The sequence below is a fragment of the Leptonotus elevatus genome, chromosome 19 (assembly GCF_054856555.1).
Source record: "Leptonotus elevatus isolate MCC_2025b chromosome 19, RoL_Lele_1.0, whole genome shotgun sequence".
In the NCBI taxonomy this organism is placed as follows: Eukaryota; Metazoa; Chordata; class Actinopteri; order Syngnathiformes; family Syngnathidae; genus Leptonotus; species Leptonotus elevatus.
In genome coordinates this window covers 3,943,415-3,959,360 of record NC_141257.1, presented here as the reverse complement: position 1 = coordinate 3,959,360, position 15,946 = coordinate 3,943,415, and positions in this window count along the sequence as shown.

The window sequence follows — 15,946 nt, the reverse complement described above, 5'->3', positions numbered from 1 at the left end:
CCCGATAGGCCCTGACAAAGACCTTTAGCCTTCCGACGCCGCTTGAAGGAAGCAGCAGAATTTGGCTCCAGGATGTCCAATAAATAGACTCGGGTAAAATATTGATACAGAAAAGTATCATCACACGAGCTGTTAGCTACTGTGAGGCTGTTTAGATACGCTCGCTTCAAATGTTGATATTTGTAGACAGTAAATGGGAAAAAAGGAGAGAAGACAGGAAATCACCAGAAAGAGGATTGCCCAAACAAAAGCTTTGAGTAAAATACCGATAGGCACAGTATCGATATGCTAGCTTCAAAGATCAATATTTAACATGCATCTTGAAGAAATTAGAATCAGAATTATTAAGTAAACTATCGATAAGGAAAATGTATGGTCATAGTGTACTTCTACTTCTTTTTTTTCAACTTTCTTACATGAGTTCTGCCGTTAACCCATCCAAACCTACCTGCGATAGTTGAAAATCAGCGCCTGTAAACATAAAAAATAAAAAAAATAGTTTTTACGATTCCCATATACTTTAAACACATTTAACCACCTTTAAAATGACAAATATCTTTGTCGCACAACAAGCTGCGAGCATCACGCTATAAATTTAACACAAACTTAATGCTAATATGTAACATTAGCTTAACGCTAAAACCGAATGCAAGAATCAGCGATGTTCTTTCAAAAATCGACTAGCTTAACACACAAGGAGCAGCGACGCATACTATTTGTGCCGCGTAACGATTTAGCTCTTGTGATTTGTGTTGTTTTCAGAGTCTCCTCTCATTTCAACTGTGACTTGTGCCTCTTATCTTCAGCGTCTTATCGTCACCTCCACACTCCTTCTTTCTCCCTCACTGCATCTTTTCTTCCTTCTCTCATTACCTGTCCTCTGTCCTTTTATTTCTCCTTTTCTTTTTTTTTGCCCCTCTTGCCAAGCGGGTAAATAAATCACTGAGCGGCCCAGGAGGCGATAACGAGGCGACGGGGGATACTTTCTGCTAGCTGCAGATGTGTGCACATGCTTTTTGCCCACCAGGTCAGACCACAACAATACATATCTGTAAGATCCTTAAAAATGCCTGCAAAAAAAAATAAAAAATAACGTGTTTGAGGATAACCATTCAATCCAAACCATTCTATTTTCAAAATATTCCTAAAGTTCAGGACATTCCCATGAAAATAATCCAGTTGATATGAATGAGACATTTTACATATTTAACTCCCGCCAAAATAAAACAGGAAGTAGCCTGCTAGCTAATGCAGTGACAGACAAGCTAATAAATTAGTTCTATCAAACCAAAAGCAATTATAACAAAAAGCAGTATCAACCTGCCACGCTAAAACTAGGAATTAGCATGCTAGCTAAAATACAACCCAAGTAATAGCAGTATTTTCAAACCAAAATAAATAGGGAACAAAGCCAGGAAGTAGCATGCATTGCTAGCTAACATTCATAATAATAAATATCAGTACTATCACGGCAATAGCGATAGAGAACAAAACCAGGAAGTAGCATGCTAGCTAACATACAAACTAATCAAAATCAGCACTTTCCGCCAAAAGCAACAGAGAACAAAAGCAGGAAGTAGCATGCTAGTTAATATACTGACAAACAAACTAATGAGTATTGGTGTGGGGAAGGGGAGAAAAAAAAAAGTAGCACCCTACCCTAGCTCAGAAGCTAACGCACTGAAGACAAGCTAACACAATGATGGCCTTGGCAGAGGTCGTCTACGCTTTGCTGAGTAACATTCTAATGTTAGTCATCATTATGAGACTGTTCCGGCACACGCTAGCAAACATGCCTTGAAGCAGTGTTTGGGGCAGCTTGCCGATTATGCAACGTTTTGTTACTCATGGGGTCCGCACATCACCTGAGCCCCCCCCCGGAGGAGTTACACTGAAGCCTCAGCAGAACTTTTGCTTTGTAGTGGAACGCCTCCACTCCCGCCGCCATCTTCTTCAGCCAGTGTGAATCAGCAGCAGTGCATTAGTTTTTCATGAGACCACCCACGCCTTGTGTTTCCTGTACATCACCCCTGAGATCGATGCTAACCCACACAAACACGTGTGGTTTTTTTTGTTTTTTTTTGAAAGAGTCAAGCCTCACACTATTGATAGTTTTCGCGTGACGTCACGGATCGCCATTTCTGGAGATTGACGTGTTGCGTCTTAAAGTGGCATGTAGGCTCCTCGCGGTACGTGAACGAATCACTGCCGAAGCAGTTGAGTTTTTGTTTTAAGCATTTATTTAGGTCTACTTTTTTATTGAACTTTTATGTGCAGTATATTCTAAAATGAATGAATAATGGAACCCCCCCCCCCCCCCCTAAAAACAAACATTTCAAGTCACATGACTCACATTACCACACTAATGCTATTTGTTAGCTGGTCTATGGTGTTTTACATTGTGTGTTAGCATCAAGCTAGCGTACAAAAATTGTGTTCAAGTCTGAGAAGTTGCCAAAGTGGTTCGGCGTCGCCACAATCGGGTTCGTTATCACAATAAAGAAAGATGTGGCGGTGGCGACACTGGGGAGGCATTAATATGAACAGAAATGAGGCGTGAAGAAGGACTTTTACGAGGACTTTTTCTCCACGTGAGCTCCTGCGGGGGCTCTATAATTCTGTGATTGCCGCGTACTAGAGGGGGAAGGGGGGGATGATTACGGGGAGCTTCCATCCCGTCCTCGCTACACTAACGACAGAATAAGGTGCGAGGTAGAGGTCACGTCGTCTTTGTGTTTGGCGGACGCTGAGTGATTGCGCACGGAGGCAATCGCGCGTTTAAGTGGGCCACTCGTGTTGTGTGCGTTATTGCTGCCGTCAAGGAAGGTACGACCGCATGTCAGGCATGTACTGGAAGTAGGTGGGAGGCTTGTGAAAAGACAAACTGGCGCTTTCATTACTGGTAGGTGTTTACATTGCATGTCAAGAGACAGACAAGAGGTTTTACATTCTGTGGGTGGGCAAGCAAATGTTTACATTATGCGCGTATGCAAGCAGGTACAAGTTTGCATTTGTGTGAATGGACCAAGGTTAATGAAAATAACTCAAATTGGAAATTATTTTTTATTTTATTTTTTCTTAATTTTTTTAAAAAAGGAAAAAAGAAAAAACTGAAATGAAAAAAAAAACAAAACTTAATGTTAGGTTTATAAAAATAACTACAATTGTAGTTATAGCAAAAATGTCACTTTTGTCAATTCATATCATAATGAGCTGTGGTGATTAATTTTAAATGTATTATTTCAGTATTGCAGTACAAGAAAAGGATTGTAATTCAAGAATAACTACTTCATTAAAATATATATATTTTGCACTTGAAAATACTCCGTATATTCAGAATAAAACTAAAACTAATAAAAACTCACCTAAAATGAAACATTCCCAACAAAAATAAAAACTTTTGTGCAAAAGGTATTAAAAAAAAATTCAATGCAATATAATATTTTTGGGGTTGGTGGAGGTAATTATAAGCATTTTTACTACAGCGTAGCAGCACATACTTGCGGTTCAGTTCACGCAGATTCACCTATTCTCAGATTTAAAAAATATATATATTTAGAAGAAATTTTGGGGTTTACAAAAAATGTAACCCCCGCCCCTTCCTACGCAAATTTTCATTTTTTGCCAGATCCCTATTACCCGCAAATGTGGGTCCACTGTATAGTTTTAAGTTGTAATATCACCGTTGAGCACTAGATGGCCTTATCACTGGTTTAAGAAGTATGTGGTCCTATGTGGCAATAGCAATGATGAAAAATTGCCCGTCCCTGTACTTCGCTTTGAGAATCACAACACGAGGTCACGAGTATCACCTCTAAGACATACTGCAGTTCTACAAGTGCACACTAGTTGTTCTGATTAAAAGCTCAAACGTCTTTCCGCACTCGATCCAAGCTGACGAATCTTTGCTCTTCGGTATTAGCGTGGTTCGAGAAGAACGTTTATGCCACAGGAGGCTGGTCTCATCTCACGCGACGCGGGCACACTTAATCCCGTTCAAACCCGACAATCCTTCATCTCACTTCCTCATCTCGTTCCCTCTCGCATTGATATCCTTCCCTTTCCTTTATTTTATTTATTTTTCCTCCTGGATAGCTAGCGTATTCCGCGGGGATCCCCTCGCGTGACGCCGCGTATCGCGCCGCATTCGAAACAGATCCGCTGTACGCCGCTTGATGCGCGGGAAGCTGCTGGGCAAATATACATAATTCATTGGGAGATGAAATGAAGGAATAATATCACGTTTAAAAACGATGGAGATGTTGGAAGGAGAAATATGGCGTTAGAGCTCAGGAGGATGCAATGACGGAGTATCATTAATGCTCGAATCAACATAAAAGTGTCCACGGGATCTTTTCCACGACAATCTACTGTGTATTCATTTGCAGTTGTCAGATCTCAGGAAGTGGGACAACACAGTGACACACATTCAAATATATTGTATACCCGTGGTCGTTTTTTACACTAAAGCCTGACGAATATCAGACGATATTATCTCATTAAAAATAGACGGATATTTGTGGCGGATCTTTCTCAACATAAAAGAAAGTTAATGATGTTCAAACAATTTTGTCAAAATATGTCCACAAAAAATGCCAGTTTTTCCTCTCTGTTAAGTTTAAAGAACTACTAAAGGACAAAGGATTGTAAAACAATCAAATGTTATGCCATGTTATGACATTCAATGAAGAAATAAAAAGTAAAAATGTAACAAATTAATTATAATTATTGCTGATTTTTCTCTTGGTTTTGTTAAAAATGAAAATTAGTTCTATTAGTAATTAAAAACATTTCTGCCAGAAATTCTTTTTGTGTTTTGTTTTTAGCATTAAGGGACAAAAAAAAAAAGTGATTTTATTCATTACGGGGTTTTTTTAAGCATCGGTGTCAAAATAATCCGTATTGCTCAGGTCCCAATTGACACTATGCCTATGTTTGTGAATAGACAGAAAGATATGAATGGTCTCTTGTTTTGAAATGAAGTGCGTATGTGAATGGAAAGGCGTGTTAATCCACGACTGGATTGACGCATATATTCCAAAATGTGGCCATTACATGACCAGACAGATCGAATGAGTGTGTATAAATGGATCAACAGGTAGTCAAATGAAGTGCGTACGTGAATGGAATGGCATTATGTACAGCGGTCTGCGAACAAACTGACAACTGCGGGTGTGCCTAATGTTGCGTCCCGTCCATATATGGACCGCATCACAACGCGTTCCCGGCGGACATCACACAGAAAAGCCTTTTTTTTTTCTTTTTTTAAATTCTCGACACCCCCCCAAAAAAAAAAAAACGGGGGACGAGGAGGAAGAAAACTTGGCAGTTTCCCGCTCCTTCTCATCCAAAAATATCCCGGCGAAGGTTGCCCACTCGCATCCTGCCGGGAGCAACTTGTGTGTGAGGAGCGTCTCCACGACTGCTAATACTACAATCAGGAACAACACAAAGAGAAGCAGAAAGCGTATGCTCGAGTATCTCAATCGAGAGTATCTTAATCCAGAATATATTAACACAAAAGCCCACATATATGTGGTATTTTTAATTCATGACCGCGCCATAGAAATGTCACGTCAGCGACTCGCCTTCAAATATCGATCAAGCTGGCTGCCGACGGCTTAATAACGACCCGTTCCGTCGACAGTCGAGAGCGCAAAAGGGCAAATTCTAATTTTACTCGGCTTGTTATTTGTCCTCGTGGTGAGAAACCTTTAAAATAGGAGAGTCATTATTATTCACACAGAGCAGTAAAACACCATCGGGTATGGGCGGCCATTTTGTCACCTGCCGTCCATTGAAAATGACATCACATGACAAAAGCCGGTAAACACGGTGAGTCGCGATTGGTCGTTATCTGAGCCCTTAGACGCCGTGATGTCATTTTCGAGACAAAATGGCCGCCCCGAGATAGACAACCAGGTGGATTTTGCTACCCATGCCTAAATAAATACGACTTGGAACTTGGAAGTCACGTGTACGTAAACGGACAATGGCTAATATCGCGTTTTTGTATCAAGAGCGCGACGAGTGAATACAATGCAGTCCTGTGTGTTGGTGGTCTTTTGTGCGCGTGTTTGCGTTTATTCGTCTGCAGACGCCATTCAAATGGCGCGAGCGCTGCGGGGCTGCGATAAGCGTAAAGATCAAGATTTGGCGCTCTCCGCTCAGGCTAATTTTCATAATTAATTAAAGCGGCTGGTAAACATTCGCAACACGCCTGGCTGATAAGCACCCCCCCCCCCCCCCCCCCCCCGTCGGCTGCGAATTCATCATCAGCCATTGAAGTTGAGCAAAACGCCCGCTCAGACTTGTTTCGGTGGCCGTTGACAGGCTGCCAATCAACGTGACGAGCCTGGCGTCGCCGTGATGATACGCGCAATCAGATGCTTAATGTTCTTAAAAAGTTGCAGGCATGTTTTTGGGAAGCATCTTCTCAGGAGGCACTTCATGCCAGTTTATTGAAGAGTGGGGCAATATTTTTATTTAAATCCTTTTGATTTTTGGATTTTTTTTATAATCCACTATGATTCAGGAGCTTCTTTATGAGCCGCCACAGCGGATTTTATTCCCGGCATAAAATCAACAATTCATAGCGAAAAGGCAGGGAGGCTGAAAGAAAGAGCGTTCGAACCTTGAAGCGTGAAGACAATTCTTCCAAAAGCGCCGTTGGCCATTTAATGGAAACTTAAATATTACATAAAAATTCTCTCCAACAAAATATTATGATGTCATCTTTTTCCCCATTGAAATGAATGGAAATGGAATTGATCTGTTCCAGCCCAACAAAAAAATCGGGGAAAAAATGTTTGTAACGTAATAAAAATAGCAGTCCACATGATTGCACATTATAAAAACATACATTACCATTATGAAAAATAAAATGTGAAGATTCAATGCCTATTTGTGCTTCTTCTGTTGTGCACACCAAGACCACCGGGGGCAGTACAATACACATACACGAAGAAGAGTTTAACAACTAAAGTGACTTGGAAAGCTGCAAAAAATAAAATTGTTTTTCGTAGAGGATAAAGAAAATGTTATGAGTATTGTTATATTGTCTGTATCACAATATCTGTTGCTTAAAGTGTTATGATCATTTGTGTGCATTTTACTGTTTCTTTTTTCTCTTTTCATTTTATTTTATTGTGTTTTGGTGAGCTGAAGACAAATTTCCATCTCCCTGGTGGATTTACTCTCTTCTATTCTAATTCTATTGTAGTCTAAGATAACCATGACGTCGATGCTAGTTTCGTTAGCGTGTCCAGGTCGTTTTGCATCGTGTGTTAGCATTAAGCTCAAATAACTTCACTAAGGCATTTCTATGCAGTTGTTTTAATTAGACAAAGTGTAATTATTTGTTTAAATGCTTAGTAAACTAATACTTGTAGCATAGAAAGAAGCAAATAAATAAATAAATAATGGAGGCTAAAAACAACAACTGATAGTGTAATTTCAAAGCTCTTCTAAGCCAATCAGAAGCATGAAGAACGCAGCATCGATGATCTTACTCGTCGACCAAATACAAAATGTAAAACGATAAAACACGCCGTGTGACAACATCAAAAAGTGATGACGAGCCAGAAGAGCAAGACGCACAGTGTTTGCTTTCCGCGCCCGAGTGAGCGTGGACTGCGGCTGTCAGGATTAAGGCGTAGTAATGAAGAGCGAGGGGAGAGGCTGGCTTAGGGCGACGCTGCACTGGATCAATGCAATGTGCACACAAGTGTAGCATTGAGTTAGTGAGTGAGTTCCGTTTTTTTTTTTTGGACTAACTCTTCCACACAAAGGCGACAGGGAAGTCCTGGCGTTAGCTGCAACCTCAATAAATATCAAGACGAGCCGTCCACTTTAATTGCGACCCCCCAAATCCCCCCAAACCTCCCAATGGTATCTGACAGCTTAATTAAGACTCACCGGAAGCATTAGCCATGTCGCTAGGCTACGTAACGGGAACAAAAGTAAAGAAGCTTGCTGGTCTCCTGTCGCAATTCCATTGAAAAGACAAACACGCACATACGAGGGAGCGATGAGGAAATGCGATTTAGCAAACGTTTGCGTAGCATTGACTCACAATGAATGCATCATTAGCATTGACAACATGCTAATATAAACAACTGAGGAAAATGAGGGTTTGAACGTCATTAACTTTGTGTTTATACGAAAAGTGTCGACTCACATTCTGACATTATATTTTATTTGAAAGCGTCTATAGTCGTCCATCTCGTCCAGAACCGGAGAAACGGCGCTCGTTCAAGAGATGTTAACCCGTAAATAAAAGCGGAAACGTCAACCCGCGATAAAAGACCAAGGAGGAGATAGTCAACAGGCCGCCCGCTCGCACAGCATCAAGGTGGTCCCTGGAGGGAAAGGAGCGCGCGGGGAGCCGGGTCCGCCGAGGCCCCCGTGGGGACGGCCCGGATAAATTATCGTCAGCGTCTGCCGCAAAGTAGTGTTGAGCGCCAACGTTTTAGCACGACGTCCCTGCTGTCAAAACGCTGTGTGTGGAACTTGTTGAATATTTCAAGAGCTCTTGTTTAATAGTCCCCAAATTGTGACGTTCGCAACTGCAAAATAAGCGTTGACGTCTTCTTCGAGCGCCAAACAACATCTGCCCGTTGACTTTCATGTGAAAGGTGGGGGACATTTTGCCCGTAGCGGCTCCTTTGATGCTGTTAAATGCATCAATTAAACATGTTCGCTAACGCTTTATGTTACACTCTGGGAAAGAAAAGTTCAATCAGAAGTTTGATGAGGTGAGGAAAACTGAATTCAACAACACAAGATGTTTATTATCATAGTTAGACATCTGGAATTCTTTGGATTTGTCATCATTGGCCGCTCCAGGTCATTGACCCGTCCATGTTTATCGCTGGTCCAGGTCACTGATCAGTCATTGGTCAGTTCATTTGGTGGTTTCTCCTGGTCACGACCAGTCATTGGCCTCTTTGGGTAATTTGTGTCTCCAGGTTATTGGATAGTCATTGGCCACTCAATGTCACTGCCCTCTCCTGATCATTAGACAGTCATTGGTCTGTTCGGGTCCTTCGACTAGTCATTGGCCAGGCATTGGTCTTTCTTGGTCATTGGCCTGTGCTGATAAAGGGTGTCTCTCTTAGTAATTGAAAAGGAATTGGCCAGTCGAGGTCATTGGTCAGCCATTGACCACTCAATGTCAATGCCCTATCGTGATCATTGGACTGTCATTGGTCATTCAGGTAATTGGTGTCTCCAGGTCATTGGTCTCCCCTGGTCATTTTCCACTCATCGTCACTATCCCCTCCTGGTCATTGGACAGTCATTGGTCTGTCCAGGTCCTTGGCTTCTCCAAGTCATTGGCCAGTCATTTGTTTTTCTAGGTTATTGAGCTAAATGGTGTCTCCAGGTCATAGGTCTCTCTTAGTCATTGGAGAGGAATTGGCCAGTCATTGTCATTGGTCAGTCATTTTTTTATATTCAGGTCATTGGCCTTTGTCGGTAATTGATGTCTCCAGGTCATTGGTCTCTGGACAGTCATTGGCCTCTCTGAAATTGGTGTCCCCCAGTTGGTCATTGGCCACCCTTAGTCATTGGTCACTCAAAGTCTTGGCTTTCATTTGATTAGCTCAGGGTCATTGGCCACTCCACCTCATTGACCTGTCCAGGTTACTGTACATTCATTCGGTCTCCGCAGGTCATTGACCTCTCCGGCCTTTTAAAGTGCACAATGAGGAAAGCACCAATGTGGATGTTCTAATGAATTAGTGCATGTGTCAGAGGCATACTTGAGTGGAAAAGTGTAAAGATATATTTTCCTCTTGCCTTTATGCCTGCTTGTGTCTGGCCCACTTTCTCGCTAAAAGGCTCCCGGGACAGAGGAGTCGAAGCGAGGCCCGTGAAGTCCTGAGAGGAATTGTAAATCTCCAGCACCACCGGGGAGACTCAAACTAAGGAGGGATGCAGAGTAGGAGACAAATAGAAGAAGGAAAGAGCCGAGGAGGGAAAAGGAGGTCGGAGCGTCGCATGCAGACAGAAGCCGCAAGTGTGAAAAGTGCTTCAACAAACTCGGGAGGCCAATTGCGAGCGCGCGTTTTTATTAAACGAAAAAGAAGACGTACGAGGCGCCGGGTAGATGGTGTGTGTCACCGCAAATTTGATTAGGAACCAGACCGCAACGGCGCAGGGAGGCGGAGCCGTAAAAAAAAAAAAAAAGGCAAAAGGAAGGAAAGCAATGAGGCTGGAATGAGAGAAAAAGGCGTCGCAATGATTGAGCGGTTCCAGAAAAGAAATGAAAATAGAAGCAATGTCAGCAAAGAGAAGAAGGACGACGCTTTGTTGACTTTTCTCTTCTCCATAAAACACAAAAACGGACGTTTCGCTGCAGGAGGATGTCTTACGCTGCAGGGCTTTGGCTTGACGCTGTTTTCTACATGTGATTGGTCAGTCATTAGCCTCTCCGTGCAATTAGCCGGGTTAGGTCATTGGCCTGTCCAAGTCGGTGTGCAGTCAATCGCCTCGCTCGGTTAGTTTAGGTCCAAGACGTTCATTGACCAGTCAGGAGCACCTTTGGGTCATTTGGCTTGCCATAGGCCTCGCCAGGTTATACGAAAGTCGAGGTCATTGGCCGATCCAAGTCATTGGCCAGTCATTGGCCGATCCAAGTCATTGGCCTGTGACTAAGAGAGACCAACTATTGCTCAGTCGTTGGTCAATTGACTTGTCCAAGTCAATGGCCCTTCATGAGCCCCTCTTGAGTCATTTGGGTCTTCAGGTTTTAGGAAAGTCATTTGCCTGTCCAATGAATTGACCAGTCGTTAGCCTTTTAGGGCTATTTGTCCAGTCATTGGCCCCTCCATGTCCTTGGCCTCGCCACAGTCACGGGCCAGTCAGTGTCCTGCCTAAGTCATTAGCCTGTCATTAGCTTCTCCGGGTCCTAGGCCAGTCAATAGCTTACGTCGTTAAGACTCTCCAGGTCGTTTCTTGGGTTGGGGAGGAGTTCTGGTGGGTGGTGTCTGGTCGGTGCTGGATTTCACCTTCCTTTGGTTTTCTTTGGTCCCCTCAAGTCTCCTGACGGCGGTGTTCGGTTTAGGTGAACGGTATGAGATTTTTTCTAATAGGTTTTTTGGTGAGCTAACAAATACACGCACGCACGCACGCACGCACGCACATACACATACTCACCCACACACACACAAAAAATAAAAAAATATATATAAATAAAAATAAATAAAAAAAAGAGCAATGATGATGACATTTCCGAATGAACAATACTGAGCTCTTTATAAAAAAAAAGAAAAAAAAGAAAAAAAAAGGACTCTCCAGGTCGTAAGACGGCCATCGGCTTGTCGACATCATTGGACTCTCAATGTCATCGGTCAATCTACGTGTAAACAATCATGTCTCTGAAATGAACGTCATTTCCACGAACGACCTCATAGGAAAAAAAAGAGTCAACCAAAGCACGTCAAGGCGAAGGTAAACGACTTTATAGAAGAAAAAAAAAAACATATACGGTATAAATGAAATATACAGCTCGTGCAGTACGTATGTAAATGTTAACGTGTGCTGCCATTTGCACACCTCAGCACGCCGGGCCCTTAATGAGCGCCCCCTTTACAATTGAGCCCATTAGGCTTCCGTCCTTTTGTCCATACCTCCTCTTCTTCCTCCTCCTCCTCCTCCTCCTCCTCCTCAGGGGATTAAACACACCGAAATTACAGCTAACGATCTGTTGATATGCAAGAAAAGTGGCCGGCCGGCCGCTCGCTATCATTAGCAAATCTCCCGGCGCACTGCAGCGTCATTACGCTTTAATGGCGGCGGCTACACGGCGCGGTTAGCGTGGGTCATCCGGAACTCCAAAGCATGCGTCAACGTCGCCGTGCTCGCCATTAGTGTCGGCGTATCCGTCTTCAAGGCTCATTTACGAGCAATCGTTTTACATTTGAAGACGTGTGTGTGTGTGCGTGTGTCATTATTTTCTGCAAACATACAGCACTTCAGTCTAGTGCAATTATCCCACACCTTTAATTAAGACGCCGGAATTACATTTTAATGTACGATACTTTTGCTTAATGACTTTTCCTGTCCAGGCCAATGGCACATTTTGCCTTGTATTTATGCAACTCGTAAAACGTAGAATTGCCGTGCGAGGGTCACGCGCGCATAAAAAAAAAAAGTGCTTTTTGGGGAGGCGGATAATTGAGACGCAGCGTGTTTGTCCTACGCCGAAGGCCCTAATATCTTATCGATCGCCAGGCCTTGTTTATGTCACGTTTGACGGCGAGTGATCAATCCGGCCTTGGCACTTTGATTGATCACCAATATGCTGTCACGCGCATTGATCGGGGGGGGGGGGGGGGGGGGGGCTATGCTTAGACTAATGTTCCCTAAGCGGGACTGGGATGAAGAACAATATGCTGAGCTGGTGGGAGCGTTATTGGCGCCTCGGATAAACCGAGCCGCGGGCTCTTCCTTTCACGCCGCGCTCCTTCCTGTCTCTGCTCATTATCCTTCCCGGACGACTTCTTGTCATTTTTTTTTTTCCTTCTGTGCATTGCGTCTTTCCTACGTGCGCGTGTGCGTTGCCGCGTGCCCTGGTAGCGCCCGACGCTTCGCTCCATCCATCTTTGTCTGTGCGCAGCCTCTCTCAACCCCCCCCCCCCCTCCCTCGCTGCTTGCCTCATTCATATCCGCCCGACTTGTTCCGCCGCAACCGAGGTTCTCCTTGACCTGTGCTGAAATGTGTCGCTTTTTGCATTGGCGCGTTACAGAACGGCATAGTTTTCTGCATTCCTCCAGTCTGCTTAAGGTGCTTCGTTGCATGTACAGTGAAACCCCGCTCCATCGCACTTCAACAGATTTAGCCGAGCGGGCAGCACTGACGTCGACTGGAAGAGCTGTATGTAATTATGACGAAAGAAGAAGAGGCAGAGAAGGTCCCGAATTAAGCTCTCGTCATTCCCACAGAGCAGAATGAATATTTCATGGGAATTGTTGGAAACTGTTTGTATGTGTTGATGCTCTGTGTGTGTTGAAAGTGGACCCCCACTATTCACAAGTCCATTCATAAAGTCCATGCTGGCCTGCAAATAGTGAAAATTTATTGCACACTAAAATGCATTGTACTTTATATTTCCTAATTCTTTAAACATTTTTGATAAATCTCTATTATGCAATTTCCACACAAACAAAAACAGGGTAATGGAGGCCCCTAAAAAAACGAATCTAAATAATGTACATGAATCTGCAAGTATGCTAATTTGTTAGCCTGTCTATGGTGTTTCACACTGTATATTAGCATTAAGCTAGCAGATTTGTATCATAACTGTTTTTTATAATTTTTTATTAGTTTAATTGAATGCCAATAATTGTATTTGATTATCAAGCTATCTTTTAAATAAATTCTATCCATTTTTTTTAAATGCTTAACTCATTCAAACCCCAAAACGTATAAATACATTTATAATACTTTGTCCTTCACTTCCAAAAACGTTTTTATACGTTTTTAATGTTAGTTTTTTTATGCTAGAGCATACAAAAGGCTTTGATGCAGCTTCTGACCTGAAGAGGTCGCTTAAAGCAATGCTAGTTATTACAAAAACGGCCAGCAGATAGCAGCAGAGTATAAGAGATCAACCAGGGACATGTTGGGGAAAAAAAGCTAATTTAGTCACAGTTCTAAAGAGATTTGTGAATAATGATGAAGCTTAGCTATATTCTAATGCTAATTGCTTCAAAACGGGAACAGATAGAAATATTTTTAGGTTCCATGTTTTTATAACAATAGAACACAATATTCTGTGGGCCTTGCAATAATAGTCAAAAACCAGTAAAACAAACAAACGCAATATTAATTACATTACTGTAGACTGCTATCTGGCACATTATTTACTTGACATAAATGTTTAAATGAAATGTTATTCTTATAAAAGAATGGACAAATGTGTCTCATGACTGCAATACGAAAAACACAAAAAAAGCAACAGACACTTTCAATTGCAGCCGAGCCGACAAAAAGTCCAGCTGCTTGTTCTTAACGCTCTTTTTTTCCTCTCCACGTCTGCCTTGCGATCTTGAGAGGAGGGCCAATTAAAGCACATCCCGACTCTCTCCAGCCTCTCTCCAGGGCCGCTAATTAAACACAACCCTTCCTCTTCTCTTCCTCCATCTGCCACCTCGACGCAACCTCCTGTCCGCCAACTCCCCCCGTCCTCCTCGCCCATTCGTCACGGCGCGGGGCTTGATGTCCGCGCCGGGACGGCCGCCCGAGTCAATCTGTACAAAGCGGCCGACTTGTTATTCTCTCCCGATGGCGCGCTACTGCTGGGCCGTGTCCGCCGTCCGGCCGCTGACACTGACAGGCAGCCCTGTTAATGGGGGTGTCATTTTAGTCCCGCTTGTGCTGCTTTCACTTTGCACGGCCTCATCGCCGCAGCCGTCCGAGCCAAGAGACTTCAGTGATGTCCCGTCGGTTGCGATGTATTCGTCCTTTTGACTACACAGTGAGGTTTGTATCGTGTCATGTCCCTGACGGACCGTTGCTCGCTTCGCATACCCCTCCCCTACCCATTTAGGAGTCCCTGCCCGCCGTGCCTGTTGCCAGTCGCGATCGCATGCTAATTGCCATTAACGATGGTGTTGTCACATGACGTATGATCATCTTTAATTCCGTGTTTACAACACAGAGTTAAAGTCTAACAATGGTCTGTTTGCATGTTTCAATCAGTAGGTGCTGCTATTTTGGTTAGCAACACAACATTGTGGAGCTGCCACGTCAACGTCTACTGTCATGCTAATCGTCGCTAAGGATGTCATATCTACTTAGCAAAAGATCATCTTGGGGTTTACAAGATGTGGTAAGGCTCAGTCACACTGTTTACACGGCTCGGTAAGTGCTGCTGTTTTGGTTAGCAACACAACATTGTGGAGCTGCCACTTCAGAGTCTAATGGAATGCTAAAGATGTCATCTCAACTTAAGTGCTCACGGTTTTACAAGACGTAAGGCTCCATAGTCATACTGTTTACATGGTTCGGGAGGTGCTGCTGTTTTGGTTAGCAATACAACATTATGGAGCTGCCACTTCAGAGTCAACTGGAATGCTAATGATGTCATCTCTACTTAACTTAAAATGTTACGGTTTTACAAGACGTAAGGCTCCATAGTCATACTGTTAACATGATTCAGTAGGTGCTGCTGTTTTGGTTAGCATTACAATACTGTAGACTAGAGCGACCACATGTTGGTACTGAAGTCTAGTAGGATGGTAGTCGTCACTAAAGATGCCGTCTCCACAAAGTTGCGATGCTTTAATTCACCTGAGAGAAGTTTAGGTGCTGCTGTTTTGGTTAGCAACATAGTTACAGTAACTGCATTTTTATATTCCTGATGGGGAAAAGGGTGAGGCATCTACGGCATTTAACATTGGCATTCATTTTGTCTTAAATGGATCCAGCCATTTATTGGGGCAAGGTGTTCATTAAAGGGACTGACACTATTCTAAGATATCTTAAGATGATCTTTACGAGAAAAATGGCAAATCATTTTTTTTTTTACCACATCATTGTCATTTAAATGCGCACTTCTGCGCACCTCCTTGGACAGAAGACAGGAAAATAAGAAGCAAACGCTTTGTTGCTGCATTATTTTCCCCGCCTCCCTGCAAAGAAAATGCGTTATTTTCATGTTCAGGGCTCCCCCGGTAGCCTCAATAAAGGGGCCAAATATCTCACAGGCAAGCCTTCCATTTGCAGGGCAAAATAAATGCCTCCCCGTGGACAAAAGGGACGCAGATGCTCATTGTGATTCATGCGCCGCCGCCGCCGCCGCCGCCGCCGCCGCCGCAAAGTCACTCCGGACCGGCGGAGGTAATTAGAATGCTCTTTTGTTAATGGGCCTCCAGCAGGAAAACACATCGGAACACACCTGGTCAATCGCTGGATGCACTTGCAGTATGGTGGGGAACT